This window comes from Neofelis nebulosa, chromosome 14 (genome assembly GCF_028018385.1).
Source record: "Neofelis nebulosa isolate mNeoNeb1 chromosome 14, mNeoNeb1.pri, whole genome shotgun sequence".
NCBI classification, from domain to species: domain Eukaryota; kingdom Metazoa; phylum Chordata; class Mammalia; order Carnivora; family Felidae; genus Neofelis; species Neofelis nebulosa.
In genome coordinates, this window is record NC_080795.1 from 64,911,322 (window position 1) to 64,930,227 (window position 18,906).

General features: G+C 40.2%; 1 long non-coding RNA gene across 1 annotated transcript in view; it reads left to right on the forward strand.

The window, feature by feature from the left end:
• Positions 1-1,218: 1,218 nt before the first annotated feature.
• Positions 1,219-18,906, forward strand: part of LOC131494497 (uncharacterized) — a 127,840-nt gene continuing 110,152 nt past the window's right edge. Inside the window, exons 1-2 of the long non-coding RNA XR_009253436.1 lie at positions 1,219-1,424; positions 2,879-2,976. This is a non-coding gene — a long non-coding RNA (uncharacterized LOC131494497). The remainder of the gene's footprint in view (positions 1,425-2,878; positions 2,977-18,906) is intronic.

Sequence of the window (18,906 nt, forward strand, 5' to 3'; positions counted from 1 at the left end):
TTGAAGGGAACGTCGCAAGGCTGTGGGTCTCAAGGAGCTATTTCACAAGGCAGAGAAAAAGCAAGCTAAAATCAAAGATAAGAAAGTTGTTATCAGCTGTTTAGGGCTCTTAAATTTTATAGTCATTGTGTATGTTCAGCTTTCAGAGTTTAGAATCTTGGATCAAAATTTAGACAAACTATAGGCATGCAGGTAATGAGTATATGCATTAAGTAACATATATTGGTACACTCAAAAAAGTAAGTAAACGATGTGGGCTGGCTCCAGAGGGGAATTCACGGAATATGTGCCAGACAAAGAGGACCAAAAGGTATTTTTCTGCCAATTAGTGAGGCAGCTTTCACAGATCTTAGGTACTTCCTTTTGTGGTGTGAATTGAAATTCATTTATTGAGAGTGAAGTCCATATTCACTAAGCCTAGCTTGAATGGGTCTTACAAGACCAGAGGTTACTAGACTGTGACAAACCTACCCTTGAATCCTAATTCTATCTCTTATTAACTCTCTGACCTCTTATGGTCATGTGTATGTTTCTAAATTTCCATTTCATCATCTATAAAAATGGGCATCCTAAGAGCTTACACCCCCAACAGTTACTGTGAGCACCAAAGGGAATTTAGCGTACCCTGACTGGCATACATGAAGCCTCGGTGAGTCCTTTCAGTAAATATTTTTGAACATGTATATGGTGGCAGGAGCAAGTGGTGCCAGGATAAGACAAAACACCAGCGGGGATTATTGACGTAATCACACAAGCAAATGGCAAATTGCTCTGCAAGCTTATAACAGGGTTTAACCTATTAACAAAGATTTTGTTGGACTGAGGCTAGACACTCTCAGCGTGTATACAGCAGAACTTACTGAAGATGGGGAAACAACACAAGTGAAAGGTAGGAGGAGATACCTTGAAAATGATACTCGCATGTGAGCTCTGGCAATTTCTTTTGTAGAAACCTGCCTTGTTTGTGAGTTAGGCGTCTGAGCTATTATCACATAAAGGAGGCAGCGTAGGATTTTGCCAAAACCTTTGTGCAATCTAGATTGGGTGTGTCTACTTATGACTGCATTTCAGATGTGTGGGGAGGGGTAAGTGATCTCTCTTTCCTCCGCCGCTCAAAGAGAGCAACATTTTTATTATGTCTGCTTTTTTTGAGGATGTAATCTGGTGGCTACCATCATTTTTTTCTTTTATTTTTATGATTTTTTTCCAATAGAAATGAGGACAGGAAGACTGCCCTTCTGAACCTCCTCTCTGTCAAAGGACTTCTAGGGATTTTCAGCATGTGGAGGAAGATCAGAAAGTCTCCGCGGAACTTCTGCCAAGCTGCTGAAGTCACAGACTCTTCCCACACTCCCCTGGGTCTCGTCAATTCTTATCAAGGATTCAGGGGTGGCAGCAGCAGCCTTCCCACTTCAGAAAAGGAAGTGAGTAGAGCAGGGGAAAAGAAAACTAACACTGGGAGGCACAAGGCTCCTATCAAATGTCAACTCATCTGTGTCTGACCATCAAAGAGGCTTAGGTTTGTGTAAAAGTGGGTGTCCAAGCCAGCAGCTCTCAGCTTGATGGGTGCCACAGAGGGGAATGTTTATTTCTGTGCCCATGTTGCAGAAGTCGGGTAGTTGGGAACCAGAAATTAAGGGGAATTTGTTGAGTCAAATTTGCAAACCGTTTGACCTTCCTTAGCTCTGTCTTTAAAACCTAGTCCCATTCATTCAGCATGTTAGGTGCCTGCATAGCTAACAAAGCCCAGCATCCTGGCTTGATACACTGAAGGCTTCTTGGAGGGCTTACAAAGCATTTTGAAGAGTTAAATGTAAATGAATCAGGAACACATGGATTCAATTTCCCTGGAAATTCACATGTGCTTGGAAATGAAGGGGGGCAGTGTCTGGCCAAATGTGCTTTGATTTATCTGACCCCAAAATATATCCCTCCTCTCTCCTTTCCTCCCCTCAGAATCATTCAAAACTTTGCTTAATGTCAAACTATGGCTGGGTTCTTGAGACCCTTGAATCCTGGAGTGGTTTGAGTTCCTGGAGTTAAAAAGGGCATTCAGGGAGCCTTATTCCACCACCCCCTGCCCTCCAACTAAAGGAAAACCATCTCACATGGTTTTCTTCTACTTAATAGGGTTACATTAAAGCAAGGATGTGATGATGTTGGTTCAATCACAAAGCTAACCACCTACTGCGCATCATTTCTGCCAGTAAAACTCAGGTTTGCTTTTTCTAGGAAACCACCACTAGGATAAAGGAGCAGAATTATACAACCATTGTCATCATCATTGCCATCATTATCGTCATACACCTAAAGTTTTGTTCGGGTGTGGAGTTTCAGAACACCTTTTAAAATAATTATCACTTTTAATAGCCATAACTGTCCCTTGCATGGGGTGTTAAAGATTGTTTATAATTGCCTAGAATTATCTAGAACCTACTTAGGGCTATCAGGCAGAGGGATCCCTTAGCAGGGGACCTAGGGGCTGGCCGATAGAGTCTGGTAAATTTGCATCTCATAAATTTGACTAAGAGTACTTTAGACACAACTATTCTGGTCCCCTCCTTTCTCAGAAATTTCTGATAGAGAAGTTAGAAATTCAACTTTTGACCTTAAAGTCTTGTCGCAGACTGGAATCAAGCTGTGATTTGTCAAAGGCTAACATCAACTGCAGTAATTACTCGGATAATCAAGAAGCAGCTGGATCTATACTTTGGGTCCCTTGTCAGCATTAATTGATTTTACCTTGTCCTTTTGCTCCCTCTTGGGCCAGTTGGAGACCACTACCTATTTAAGCATGTACTTCTTCCTGGCTGGCTTTCTCCCTACCCACCTAGTTAACATTGTTCCTTGGTGTCTTTGGAAATGTTTCTTCCCATAGGTTGCAGATTTGTCCTGTGACGATGTTTGCGTGTGGTGACCACCAGAGGGAGCTACTTAATGACCTTAATGATGGAGTGAGGGCAGAGCAGGAAGAAGGTAAGGGCAACTTCTGGCTGACTCTCCAAGGGTATCATGGACAGTTCTCAGCTTTTCTTGCTATGCCTCAGCCATACTTACAGCTCTTTCCCTACTCCTTTTTCTCTTCTACCTACATACTCCTAGCATGTTGAATGACTAGCTCCTCCTAGATTCCTTAAAGCTCTGGTTTAAATATCACTTTTTTCAGAGGCCTTCTCAAATCACTCTATGAAATGAAGGTCCCAGACTCCTCCCAACTTTTACCTGTAATGTATAATCCTGTTTATTTCCTTAATAACACATCATGATATGTGATGACACTGTTTACTGTCTTTTCAGCTAGGGCTGAAATCTCTTGCAGCTAGGGGTAACTTCTGCCTTGTTCATCAGTCTCTCCATACCTAGTAGCTGCATACCGTAGCTGATCAGTAAAAAATTACTGATTGGATTATTCTTGTGAGCAGTCCAAATGTTGGGGGGGTGAGATCAAAAACCAATCATCATAGTGAGCAGTGACTATCCTTAGACATTTTTTTAAAAAGACAGAGTATCTTATCCACCATTTTTACATATATAAAGTAAGAGTCAATATTTATAAGGTGACCTCCCTTAACCATGTGCTCTGTGAAATGCTGGGGTAAAAGGTGGAACTTCACATTTTCTATTCATGGCATCATAATTCAATGTTGTAGTATGTGAGGAAGGTTGATATCTCACAAGTCTGATGAAAGTGACGAGAGGGACGCATGAAAATAGTACCAGCTACAATGATGGTAAGTTCCTATGTGAAGGAAGTGGTCACAGGTCCTATTGAACAAACTTTTATTGAGTTCTGTAAGAGTGTGCAATTAGCTTGTTATTCGTTTATTTTAAAAGATCCTTTTAAAGTTCATTTATTTATTTTGAGAGAGAGAGAGAGAGAGAGAGAGAGAGAGCAAGCAAGGGAAGGGCAGAAAGAGAGAGAGGGAGAGAAAGAATCCCATGCAGGCCCCATGCTGTCAGTACAGATCCCAATGCGCGGCTTGATCCCAGGAACCTGAGCCACAATTAAGAGTTGGACGTTTACCCGACTAAGCCACCCAAGCACCCAATTAGCTTGCTATTTAAATAATGATTATTTTTACCCTAGATGAATGCATAAAAAGGATTAAGATTTTCAAAGATAAATGAAAAATCAGATCTCTTCCCTTTGGGTACATGAAGAGATAAAGAAAAATAAAATCAAAGAAAATAGGAAAAAATGACAGGTCGAAGATTATTTCACTATTCAAAATGTATACCATAAACTTTTTGATATTGTGCTAAAGTTGGTTGTAAGTTTTGTTCTGATTTTCCTAGCAGCCAGTGTAATGAGTAAAATATGATTTAGTATGTGATTTATAGGCAGGGCCAGCTACATAATTTGCTGGCTCCAGTGCAAAATGAAAATGTGGGGCCCCCTTATTCAAAAAGCAGGAAAAATGCCATTAAATGTAATAAAACATGAAACTTTTTCCTTTCTTCCACGCTCTCACTCTAGACCTGTCATGGTGTTTTTTATTTGTTATTTAATGGCTCGCTCCCTCGGGCATGGGAATACTGGCTGGTGAAGCAGACTCAACAGGCACTGGGAGTGTTTCCCACCCCTCAACTGACCCCCACTTGGCTTACTTGCCCACCTGCTGCTGAGTCCTCCTTCCTGCAGCCATAAGACCTATATACTATGCCCTCTTTGCGGGCAAGAAAAACAGTCTGCTCTTCCCACAGCCTGCTGCCCCCACCCACCAAGAATAGGCATCCCCCAGAGGACTGAAAATCCTTTGCTAGGGTGTGATCAGGACCCAGACAGGGTGTGAGACAGAGGTTTGCCCCACCAAGCACATGAACCAAGCATCACAGTAGAGACCACCACTGCCGTGTCCCACCCTGAGACACCACAGGGTCTACATCATCTGACCCCTTCCTTCTCCATGGCCCAGGCTTCTGCACAAACCCTCCCTGGGTGCATAGTGCTCACCGGCCTGGGAGAGAGAGGCCAGGCAGTGCCTGGGGTGCAAAGGAGCAGGGTGCAGCAGCAGTATCTGGGTGGGCCTAGGAAGGGGAGGTCAGCTGGGCTCAAGGCAAAGCAATGGGAAGTCAAGAACCTATCTCAGGGAGGCAGGAATACATTGGGGGGGGGGGGTGCTGCACGTGAGCTAAAGCTTCAAGCTTAGTGCATGCTGCATTGTCCCAAGCTACTTCATGTACAAAATATAAATTTAAAAATAAAATTCTTCAAAATTTCAAAACAGTGAAAAGCATTAAAATCCAAGCAAGGGAACTTTTGAGGATAGGGCCTCAGTCACATGAAGTTGACCCCATTTATAGAGTCTGTAAGTTAAAAAGAAAAAAAAAATCCTAGTTGCCAAAAGGAAACGCGTCTGACCTTGACACTGAGACCTGAAGACTCAGAGAAATTTCTCATCGAGGTCTATGTAAAGAAGCCATTGTGTGATATAATTGACAATGTCCTTAGAATTAATGCAATAAAACTGTCATTCTTAAGTACCTACTGTTAACCTTAAAAATAAAACTACCAGTTATTTTATCAGCAAAAGAAATGAGTTTATTAGGAAACAGGGAGTTACAATCCAAGAAGAGCAAGCTATGGCAGAACCCTAGGCGAGTCTAGGGAACAAAAGGAGAGGAATGCTCTTTTATAGAGGAAAGGGGGATGTTGGAAAGACTGTTATAAGCAAAAAAGTCCATTGATGTAAACTGGCAGTTCAAAGTATACTGGCCTCTCATTGGCTTAGTTGTGACTGGCTCTCACTAGCTGGACTGTTGCTGGGCGAGGAGGAAAATCTTTCTTCCTCCTGCTGGGGTGGTAAGTCAGTGGCTGGTTACAAGGTAGGTCTCTTCCTGTTGGGTCTGCAACCAAGTGGTAGGGTGTGAGAGCTCCCCCTGCTGGCTTTCTAACTCCATTTTAAGTGAGATTTCCTCGTAATTAATTTTCACACTACTATGCGTCGTCATTGTACTTACTTTACAGTTTGGAAGAGCAGAAAACAAGGACATAAATAAAGAAACTAAAAATCCCCATTCCACAAGCTGTAGGAAATGCTGGACTGCTTTTCCAGACTCCAGCCAATGCCTTTTCTTCTGCACTTCCCTCCCGTGGTTCTGTCATCATCCCACTTTGCATTTCAGCTCAAAGTCTCCTCTCCTAAGGAAGACTCTCCTATTCTCCCATCTAGACCAGGGACCTTTTGCACTCCTCATATTCCCCTCTATTTTAACTTCATGGCACTGTTCACAGAGTTTGTAATTATGAATTTGTTTATATTGTCATTTGCTTATGCTCTACTCGCCCCTGGCTAGACTGTAGGCTCAGAGCAGCAAGGTGTGCTTTGTTCTGCCTCCATCACATGTGCCTAGTGGCTGGCACAGTTATCCTAGTATTCCTGCATCTCTTTGCCATGGGTAGATTCGATTTAAAAATACCGTATTGAACGTACACTTACTTGGTGCCAGATACATGGCTGCATCCTGGGGATAAAATAATGAGCAAGACTCATGATCCGTGTCCTCAGAGAAGAGTCTGTTCCTCTCCAAACTTCCTTGACAATTTTTGCCTGTGATCTCTTTGCTCCAATCATATACTTCACTTGTTTTTTGAACAGAGTCTGTGTGTTCCCAGCGTAATTCTTTTGATCCAAATGCCATCCTTCCAGATATTCCCTTTTACTCCTATTTTTTAAACATCAGATTGTCTTCCATGTTGTAAAAATGTCTAGGAGGCTCCCCCTGGCAAATATATTCTGCTCTTCAGTAGTTAGAGACTTTAATAGAGTATGTGTTATACTGCCTGAAGACTACAGTTGTCCTCCCTCTGCCCCCAACCACCACCTTATCCACAGAAGATATGTTCTAAGACCTCAGTGGATGCCTGAGACCACAGACAACACTGAGCCCTATGTATATTATGTTTTTTTCTAGACATACATACCTATGATAGTTTAATTTATGAATTAGGCACAGCAAGAGATTAACAAATAATAACTCCTAACAGAATAATTATAGCGATATACTGTAATAAAAGTTATGTGAATGTGGTCTCTCTCTCTCTCTAAGTATCTTACTGTCCTGTACTCATTCTTCTGCTTGTGACGATGTGAGGTGATACAATGCCTACACGATGAGATGAAGTGAGGCAAATGATGTAGGCACTGTGACTTAGCGTTAGGCCACTACTGACCTTCTGATGACTTGATGGAAGGAGGACAATGTGCTTTCGGACCACCATTGACTGGGGGGGGGGGGGGCGGGTAGCTGAAGCCACAGAAAGCAAAAGCATGGATAAGGTACATTTCCCAAACTCCCTTGCAGCTGGGTGTGGTCGTGTCCTTCATTCTCACCAGTAAGTGGGGGAGATGACTACAGCTTCAACATCATGTATTTAAAAGGAAATCGTTTGCTGTCCACTTCAAATTTGTTTGCCTCTTACCTTGGTCTGGAATGTGAACAATTATGGTGGAAACCACACTTCAATCATGCACGCAAAAACAAGTCTCCAGGAAAAGAAGATAAGGTCAGTATTTGGTTACCCTTGTATGCTAATACAGAGGACTTAGTTTAAATCATAGTATTTAACGTGCATGTTCATAAATAAAAGTGCTCCTTTATTTATGGATGTACTATCTTTATACAGTTCTCTCTCACGTTAACTGCAGTCCCTAATTACACATTTTTTTTTAAAAAATGTAGAACAAATTGTTCTACAAATTGGACCAATGTCAGAATCCCAAATTCTATTTTTTGAGAAAGGATGATAGTTAATCAACTGGTAGTTGAAATTAAAAATGGAATCAGTTGAAATTACCTGGAAATAGAGTCTCTCTCCTTTTTCAGCAGGAAATGGGGACGAGGAATCAGTCACATACCTGAGGTGCTCCTAGAGCAGGGGAACTTGACCAATAATGAATGCATGCACCTGAAATACCACCCTGAAACAGCATGGATTTTGGTTATCCAAACATGGATAACCCTCAGGATTGCATGTCTGAGGGTTAGACAGAAAGGCTTACTGGTAAAATGGCAAGTCTTTGGGGATTCTCGTTTCTTCTCTCAGCCTCTGAAGAAAGATGTGTCTAACTCTAAACACCAGGAATGGCCTTTCTTCCCGTATCATCTCCCATTAGCAACACTAGATCATGAGTATAGTAATTTAAAACCCTAGACTCTTAGATCTGAACTCCACATTTTTCAAAGTAGGAAAATGATGGAGAGAACAAAGTATCTTTGATTTTTTTTGCCAGATTTTTCAACCTATCAATCTTATTTCATAAAATAATTATCAACTTCACTGTTCCAGAGCAGATCAACCAATAAGAGATCCATAATTTTTTCTACAGAAGGGACAGACTCCCTGGAGACAGTTGGCTGAGAACTTACTTACCAATGAAACATTGTATAAATTTTAAAAAGCACCATCACTTGAAAGAAATAGAAGTATAGGAATACTTTCAGCTAAGAGTCATTCCCATAGAAGAGCCTTTCACAGACAGAGGCTCTCATGCAAGAAAATTTTCAACTTTTCACAGATAGAGGCTGTCATGCAAGAAAATTTTCAACTCCTTCATTTTCAAAATTTCAAGACTCCTTCATTCTCCTAGTCTTAAAAATTGATGTTCTCTTTCTGTCTCATGCTTCTCTCCCCTCTTCTTATACTCTCGGAAATATTTGATGCTAACGTCCCCTCTGACTCCTTTCTTTCAACTGGCTTCTGATCTAAGTTCATCCTCTAAAAAGTAATTTATAAGGCCCTTTGTGATCTGTCCCCTGCCTCTGTTTTTATTCATTCACAACCTGCCACTCTGCCAAGTACGTTCCCTGCCTTTCTTCCTTGGCAGTTTCTTTAAATGTGTTCTTTTCTGCTCTGGAAGACCTAAAGGCACCCTCACTTCCCACCCACTGCTTTGGCTCCAATACCTTTATCTGGCAAATTCTTATTTGTTTTCTAAATCTTGGTTCTTCTTCTTGCCATTGTCTCTACCCTCCCTCCTTGCCCCAAATCCTTTCTGTAAGTTCTATATCTTGACAGTTTTATGTATATGGTCTCCTATGTCAATCGCCATCGTTGGTTTACTGTCTGAGGCCTTTCACAGACCTTAAATAAGTTGACAGCTTGGAGATGTAAACCGATCTTTTTATTGCTAAAGCTTAAAATAGTGCCTTCACATATAGTAGATGTTCAGTAAGTGTTGAGTTAGGATGTAAAGAGCTGAAACAAAACCTGGCATAATATTTTTACATTTCTCTAATTATACTCTTAATTCAGGTTGTTACCAAATGTCAATCTGTGGAAGAAAAATTAGAATCAAGCCTATTACAGCCAAGTATTTATCTTCCTTCTGGTTTCAAACTTCTTTTAAAAGAGGAATTAGCAGTTCTTTAATACAGCAGCACTATAATCCCCTTTCCAAAAATGCCAGAGGTCACCTGGAAATAGAATGGCTGAGCAAGGATTAAAATGTAAGAATAGGGGACTTTGGCTAAGTTAACTGGATCACTGCATCCATGTCCTTGTTAAATATGCTTTGTGGACCATGACAAGAAAGCATGGTGGGGGGTCATGGGATGAAGAGCTTAAGAAGGAAAGAAGGTTTATTGATTGATAGTAATCAATTCATCTTATACTACGCTTCTTTTCTTCTGATCGCCCCACTTATATTCTTCAACCTGATAACCTTCATTAACGATAGACAAAAGTCACATGTCTCCAGATATTGTGATTGTTATTTTTGTTACAGAGGCACTCTATTCAGATCTCTAAATACTGGCAATCCCCCGTGTAAATAAAAAGAAAATCCCCAGAGTTTTTAAAAAGAGTGGAGAGAACTTTAAATTTTCTTGAAGAATGAAAGATGATATGAAATATCTGTTTCTTCTTTGGAATTAACCGTTTGTATCTGCCAACGGAGATATTTACCTACAGCCCATGATTTTCCCTTCCACTTATAGACTGAAATCTCAGGTAAAATCCACAAAAATTATTGCTCTAGTTTATTGGCTTATCATAGTGAACTGGGATAAAATGGTGACATTTTGTTGTATTTTTTTGAAAAAAAATTTTTTAATTTATTTACTTTTGAAAGAGAGCACGTGAGTGGGGGAAGGGTAGAGAGAGAAGGAGAGAGAAAGAGAAAGAGCACAAGTAGGGGAGAGGGCAGAGGAAGAGAGAGAGAATCCCAAGCAGGCTCCCCACTACCAGCGCAGAGTCTGACCCGGGGCTCAAACCCATGAACCAGGAGATCATGACCTGAGCTGAAGCCAAGAATCAGATGCTTAATGGACTAAGCCACACAGATGCCCCAGTGATAACATGTTGCATAGATAACAACCTTGGCTTATGTCGTGGTGAATCTCAGTAGACTTCAGTCAAAGAAGGGAAGTGAACTAAAGGAATGAGTACTTTATGCAACATATTCTGCTGGGAATCTGAGCTGAAATCATGAGACATAGAGACAGACAAAGTAGCTGCCTGATAACTATCTTTTATTTACATTGAGCTGGGCCATAATTCTTTTTGAGTTCCTTGAAGTCCCCTGAATCATCAAATAGAGCTTCCATTTTCTTAAACTTACTTGAGTAAGTGGTTATAAACAAACAGCAAAAGAATTTAGTGTGCTTAACAGTCTTCTTATGTTCTGAGGGAAGAATTAGGCACTTACTAACTATGCCAGGGACTATGCTTGGAACTTTACGTTTTGTCTACATATAAGATAAATATTAAAATGTACATAATGTATTTCAAAAACTTTACTTATAAGGTAGGCACTATTAAGTCCATTTAACAGAAAAAGGAAATGGAATTAAAAGATATTAAGTCACTTTCTCAGGGTCTTCTATCTTGTAATTATGGGAGATAGAATTCAGGTCTTTTTTTAATCTCACAAAAAATTTGTCCAAGTTCTTAGCACCATCACAATGGGAAATCTTTCAGGAAATAAAAAGACAATGAAAAATATACAGAGAATGGAAGGAGTAGTGAATTTTACTTTAATTAGCATTGAGAAAAATTAAGCCCGTTCTTCTAGACGTAAAACAGACCTAAATTGTGCGGTTGGGGGTGGGAGTGGGGAGAAGATTAAGAAGAGGAAGAGGAAGGAGAAAGATGAAGAAACAAGAATGGTCCCATGATGGAAACTTTACTGAATTAAAGTACTGAGGGGATTACCAAAGCTGAATTTTTTGAAATGTACTCTTTGAAAACAAATAGAGCTAAAATGCTTCACTCACTTAAAATTGAATAATAAAAATAGTCAACAAAACCAACTGATGCTTTAACTTCTACCTTTACTCATTATACTTAATGAAGCAAAACCAGGTCCCTGTATGAATGATTTAAATATATCCAATCTAGTGCTTACCCTATCTAATTTCCTTCTTAGGATTTTCTTGTTGTAGGGTCCATAACTCCTGAGCCCAGATTCTTAAGCTGTTCCTTGCTTGCCTTGAAATTCTATGTACTTGCCTCAAGATCACTGTTCACATCAGTGGAATTTAGCTCCACATATTTGGCTTGGTAATGTAGTAACGAAATACACAGGAGCTATGATCATTTGTGCTTAGGAAACATGAGGTTTTGCAAAGTTAAACAGTTTTTAATTTTTCCTTGATTATTAAGTTACAGAACTTCTCCAAGTCCATTCTGAACCTTCACATGCAGGACCTCTCAAGTATTTTGATACCAATTTCTTCTTTTGGAGGAAAAGCTCATGATACTTGTGTTTGGGGAGACATCTAATGAGAACTCTGTTCTTGACCAAGATTCCATAAAACGTGGACCTGGGACTACCAGTTGATATTCAAATCTTGCCTGAATATTTACTGCTGTCTTTTCCTGTGCTACTTTTTAGGGTTGACTTCCACCAGAGAAGGAAATATGGCAACGATTATCCCTTCTCAGACATTAGTATCTTGCTCTGTAAAAATCCCTTTTCTTCCCTGAGGATCCGAAAGACCAGAAATATCCAAAGTGGCTTCTTTTAAGTGAGAGTTTGAGGATTTCTTTTTTAAAGTCAATCAAATGTAATATAAAGACATTTATTTGAAATCTGTTAGCATCAATTGGTAATATTGTGTCATCCAACTTGTTACTTAACCTTTCTGAGGCTTACATTTCCTATCTGGGAAAACTACATCTACATCATAGGACTGTAGTAGGAATCTACAATGTAGTGAATTCTTTCAATGATATATCTAAGCATCACAGTTCCCTTCTTTCTTACTCAGTCTCCTGCGTGTCTCAGTGTATTATGTCTTCCTGGACTGATCTTCCAGAAATCTGAATCACACCCAGTACATGTATTCCCCATTGGTTAATGTCTGTCTTTGCAAATATTACCTTACCAACTTGCATGTGGAAAAAAAAATTAACCGGATAATGAAAACTAAATGAAGAATTCAGACATTCAAAACAAGGTCTTTGACCCCAAGGAACTTATATTTGGAGTTACAAACATTTTGACAAATTCGTATATAAATGGTATTAATAGCACAAGGCAGTTAATGATACTCAGAGAAAGAATAGAAGTGAAGATAAGTGGCTATAAACTTCCAGAGGAGTGAGAAAATGAGGAGGTAGGACCCGAGTTTCAAATTCTTGAAAGGGTATGGTCTTCCCATGGAATCTGCAAGGCTCTTGAGAAGTTTGAGAGTGATGATGGAGATTGTTTAACCTTACTATTCTTCTTCAGTGTGCACATTTTGGGTAGATATTTCTGCTCCTGAAGCATAGTAAGCTTCTGGCTGGTCTGGATCTGAGTTCTTAGCATTGATATGGTCATAGGTAACAGCTGGAGAAAGGGAGGCTGTGGGGAGTCCCACACAGTGGACAAGCAAGAGTATGCCTGAGATACCCATAAGATTATAACTATGTTCCAGCCACTCCACCAGCCTCAGAGAGATCCATGTAGGTTGTTTTTCATCTTTATCTGGTTTCCCAAACATAGAAAACATAGGTAAGGTTATGGAGAAGAGTTTGGCTCTAGCTGGCAACCTGAATATTTCCTAGATCTAGTTTAAAATACAGAAACAAAACGAAACCTTGGAAAACAAGAATGAAAAGACTCAAAACAATGGACTTTTAGAAGTCTCCTCAGAAATAAGTCATGCTAATTTAATGGAACAATAATATGCTTTTAAAGTTAAGAGCCATAACATATGGCAGGGAGAGCATGATGCCAAAGGAAAACTATAAAAAGGCCTGCCATTCACCAAGTCGTCACTAGAGGGGGTGGTTGCACACAGATAGCATTCACTTCCTGGGCAAGTAGTTGGCCCTCCTACTGTGCAGATTTCCCACCTCCACTAGCGGTCACAGCTCTTTGTTGCCATGGGAACCCCTAAACAAGGGGTAAATATGTCGACAATAGCCATAGACAATTTTATTTTTCATCCTTTTTTAATGCATGGCAGTCTCCGAGCACTCCATCTGCGGCCTGATGTTGCTCACTGGCCTGTTAAGTCTGGGCAGCACAAGCCATCCATTATTGCTAAATGGTATCACAGCACGTAGCTCTGTTCACACACTGTGGTGCATTGTAAAGGTCCCTGCTCTGTGGAGAGAAAACCTCTTTTTTTCCCCCTCCCCTTTTTCCCTAGCTTGCTCCCCCTTCCAAGTGCAGCTGAATCTTCAAATGTGGATAACTCTTGAGTCTGTCTGTATCAGGCTAGTAGACATTCACAATGATTAAGCGTGGAGAAAGCCAATTTAATTTGGGGAAAAGAAGAATTGAAAAAGAGCCATTAGATTCATGCTTTGGGGCTCAAAGGTAAATGTTTGGGGTGGTTGGAAAATAGTTAAAATAATTTGACTTACTAAAGCATATTCTTCTCAATGAAGTTTGTGATAGAATTAAGGGTAACAATTAAGGCCACAGCCAAGCTTGTATAAAGACAGTCCACTTTGTAGGAGACACAGCTCTAAGTCATTAGGAAGAGCCATAGCCAAGGATGTAAACTAGGCAGAGAATGGGGCTGTGCTACCAGTAGCAAGTTTCCTTATTATCTATGCCTTGACTTCTGTGGTTGTGCCCATTATTTACTGTGTACCTACTAGGTATTATGCACTCCTCTGGATACAAGTATTAGTGGAGATGACTCTGCACCTGTGATGCTTATGGGCAAGGGCACTTTTGTCCTCACAGAACTGGACCTGATCCAAGGGCAAAATAAGGTTGCTGTGGCAATAACAGAGATGCCTAACTCATAGTTAGACCTCTCCTCTCCACCAGGCCCTCTTCTCATATAAAATGAAGTCATTCCCATGGAATGACTAGGAGGAGAAGCAGGGCTTTAGACTTGGTTCTCGAGGTCAGGAACCAACTCAGGGGGATCATAGAAGCACCCTTGGTGTATATGTTAGTGTGTGGCACTAAATAAATTTGTGCTCACTAAGTGAAAACCTAGAGGAATGAATGGATGGATGCATGGATGGATGGATGGATGGATGGATGGATGGATGGATGGAATAATTAAATGAGTGAAGCATTTTGAGGATCCTTAATGGATTTGTTTAAAATGGAAAAATATTGAATACCCATTGTATCATAGAATGACAAACCTGGATAAAAAATAAAAATATTCAACATTCAGTCTTTAATTTTTGCTTAATCTCACAAGTTTTACCTTTTAGTGACCTAAAATTTCTTTTATCACTCTAAACATCAGAATATTTAAATCATGGCACAAATATCCATCTTTAGGATGGTAAAAATTCATGTGTAAATTATTAAGAAGAAGAAAGAAAATTATATAATTGGCTGTCCAGTTTCTGGGAGGGGTGTTCTAAATGCCATTCCTGTAGAGAATTGCTGGCCTTTCCTTGAAACTTCCATTGACAATCTGAATTTCTGGCACATGGGAAATTCCCATCTCAGACTGAGATTTCCCAGAGAACACAAAACTAAGAAAGGTGGAGGTATCCTTGGATTGTGGGCCATTATCATCCAGCCATTGATGCTACTGTGATAATGTTGGCCAGTGTTGGCTTTTTCCTAAAAGGGCCTCAGGATATCTACTTAACTGGAAACACACTCAGCAGTTATAGCCAAGAAGGGCGACCTTTCCCCAAATGGTTCTTGTTTTGTGATTCAGCATGTGAGTCATTTGATTAATAACAACTTCCTTTCTGTCCCAGACACCCCTTGGGAAATTTGGATCTCTTCTGATTTGGGGAGGAATCCTCAGGTCAGATGCTAAGACTTCAGGTTTGAGATATTTTGCCAGTAGAAACAGCGATGATGGACAATTGCTGTAGCTTACTAAACTACAGAGAAACTGATAGTATCATGGTAAGAAATCACATTTTGACATCAGAAGGTTGCCTGTCTTACAGGACAATTTTGCAATGTTTGCAGAAGAATGTCATGCTACTACACTGATGGAAACAAGCGCATGTGACTGTTCAGAGTGGAAAAATCCATTCATACATTCATACATGTCATGGACTTTGCCTCGCAGCATTTACTCCACACCTTCCTTTTTGTATAGGAACCATAGGGTTGAGGTAGAATGGACTCACCACCAGTCCTAAGGGTGAGTCTTAAGTGCATAAGCTAATCCTACCCCTCTTGGAACAATACTTCGGTTAAAAATAAGCACTTAACCAGATTTAAGTTAACCATGACAGGGGCACCTGGGTAGCTCAGTTGGTTAAGTGTCCGACCCTTGATTTTGGCTCAGTTCGTGGTCTCACGGTTTGTGAGACCCATGTCAGTCTCTGTGCTAACAGCGCAGAGCTTACTTGGGATTCTGCCTCCTCCTCTCTCCCTTCACTCCCTCCCTCTCTCTCAAAATAAATAAATAAGCTTGTAAAAAAGAAAAAAGTTAACCAGGACAAGATATTTTCCTTGTCCTAAGAAACCTAGATCATTCCCATCAGCATGAAGCTGGCAAGTGTTCCATGGGTTAAAGAAAGATTTTTTTTTTCCCTGGGCACAGAAAAATATGTACAAAGCTCTGAAAACTGCAGACAGCCATACTGTAGCCACTTGAGGAGCTCAGCCTTAGCATGAGTTCACAGGAAGAAAAGGAACCTGGAAAGAAGCTAGTTAATCAACAGGCTCCTGGATTAAACCAAGATTGTTCTGCTATATTCTTTTTATATAAGATGATATATTTCCTTTATTATTGAGACCATTTTGAGTTGGGTTTTCTATTACTACTAAAAGAGAGAATGCTTACTGATATGATCAATTAATTGGTCATTCAATCATTTATTCTCTAAATATGGACTGTTTACTAAGTCATAAAGGCAGGTTATTCTTTCCCACCACGAGTATAGTGTATACTGAACAGGCAGACAGAGAAATGGAAAATAAATGTGTAGCATGGTGAATGCTGGATGCAGACAATAGATCCAAGGCCTAGTGGGAGCAAGGAGAAAGTACCCGAACGTATGCCTTGATGGAGGCAGTCAGGGGAGCTTGTTGGAGTAGATGGCATTGAGATAGTGATTAGAGCAAGAGTTGGAAATAAGGCAGGTGGGGGCAGTCCAGAAAGAAGGAAACACGCCTACAAAGAAAATTAGGCACAAGAAACCATGGCTTATTTGATATAGTATGTATAGCACAAAGAGCAAGATAGGGGAATGGCCACAGATGAGGCTGGACAAACAGCCAGGGCTAGATGTTAAAGATCTTTCATTTAAGATAGAAGGAATTTTTGCTTGTTGTGAGGAGAGCTATTAAAAATTCTGACCTGGGGTGCCTGGGTGGCTTAGTCAGTTGAGCGTCCGACTTCAGCTCAGGTCGTGATCTCACGGTCCATGAGTTCGAGCCCTGCGTCGGGCTCTGGGCTGATGGCTCAGAGCCTGGAACCTGCTTCTGATTCTGTGTCTCCCTCTCTCTCTCTGCCCCTCCCCCGTTCATGCTCTGTCTCTGTCTCAAAAATAAATAAATGTTAAAAGAAATTTTTTAAAAATTCTGACCGGAGTTTCCATTTTTAAACTACATATTTTATGAGTTCTTAGCCTCTATATGATGGAGAGTAGTAAATCACTGTGGTAAAGAATATGGGCTTTAGAGTAAAACTCCCTGGTCTTAAATTCTGGCTCTGCTCCCTCCCAGTGTCTTGGTTTTCTCATCTGAAAAATGGGTGTGATGGAGTTGTTACGAGATTTAAAGAACTTCTCAGTATAGTGGCAGGTGTATGGTATACTAATAATATATAATGATTTTATCTAAATTCCCTCTTGCTGATTTCAGTTCCTAACAATATTATGAGTAAGGTCCTTTGGCCTGATGAACAAACTAATGTATTAAAAAAGCTGTCCTCCTGCTACTTTGTTATATAGTGTATAGGTCTCAAATCTGCGACTTTGCTTTAAATGTTGGACATCCATTGTTTCATGCAACTTAGTGAACTCTTTGTCCAGGCTTGTTAACTTTCAGTTCAGCTATTATTATGTTTCTGGAGTGATATGTGCATACCAAAATGTAGGGTAGCCCATTTAGAATTCATTTTTTATGTTTATTTATTTATTTATTTTGAGAGAGATGAGAGTGAGCAGGGGAGGGGCAGAGAGAGAGGGAGAGAGAAAATCCCAAGCAGGCTCCATGCTGTCAGCTCAGAGTCTGACATGCAGTTGATCTCATGAACTGTGAGATCATGATCTGAGCCAAAATCAAGAGTCAAATGCTCAATCAACTGAGCCACCCACACACCCCAGTAGGGTATCCCTACTGGGATACATTTAAAGGTAAAGTAAAGGTATTACACACTTTGCCCCAAAATAATGTATCTCGTACACTAAAGATAAGGTGAAAGGTAAAGATATAGTAAAGAGGTGTGGAGTAGGACACCCATAATAGTTTATGACAGTTCTATGAAGTAAGCAAAGAGAGTTGTCCACGTTAAGATTTGTCTGAGTGGAATAAAGGAATCTCGATGTATGAGTGTGCCAGGCACAGTTGATATTCAGCTGGTGTTCACACCAGGAGGGCCATATCAGTTAAATAAATGATAAATATATAATATGTATATAACATAACAACAAATAACAAATATTATTAGTGTCTTTGGGTCAGGCATTCTTATGATTAACCCATGGCTGTGCCATAACGTATATTAAGTATTTTAAATATCATCCTTGCAGCTAAGATTCCCACTCTTCACACTTAAAACTCACAGAAGAGAGTGCTGTTGGTAGGCAGAAACAGTGGGCTAAGTCATTATTATTTGTGTGGGAATTGAGTTCAGGGAAATACAAATCCACAAATTGCAGATGAAGTATAGGAAAGGATCCTGGGGATCACAGCAGTGCTGTGGGGATTGGGGTCTCAACTGCCAAAGACCTAGGCTGACCTGGGTTGTGTCCCACCTTCTCTCTTTCTAACCGTGGGATTTGTACAAGTTACTTAACTTCCCCGCGTCTCGGCTTAGATGAAGGAATGAAGACAATGATTCTTACCACAAAGAGTTTCTGGGAAAAGTAAAAGAGGTCATTATCTAGTGTGGTATCTTGCATAAAGAGTAAATGTAAATGTTACCTGTTACCGTTATTGATCGCTGGCTAGCAGGGCTGGGAAAATCAGTCACTCAATATATTACAACCATTTAAGCAAAGAGTACAAAGTATGGATATCTCCTAAAATCTATCTGTTGCCCAACAATTAGAAAAGTTTTAAGAAATTTGTAAGGAATATTTCCAGGATAGCTCATTCCACCTTAGGCATACTATATTATTCAAGGGTTCAGCAAACTCTTGAAATTAAACTTTGTCCAGATTGTACCAAACACAAATTCCAGTACATTTAATTTTACTCTATCATAACATTCCCAGACCAGGCAAGGTGTCCTGTTCATACTAAATGCTTGGTGAATGTGTGTTGAGTGCATGCATATGGGTAGATCTCAACTGAAGATTAGTACCAGAAATCAAGCACTGCCTTTAAGATGTAACTGTTCTTGACATGGTTTTCT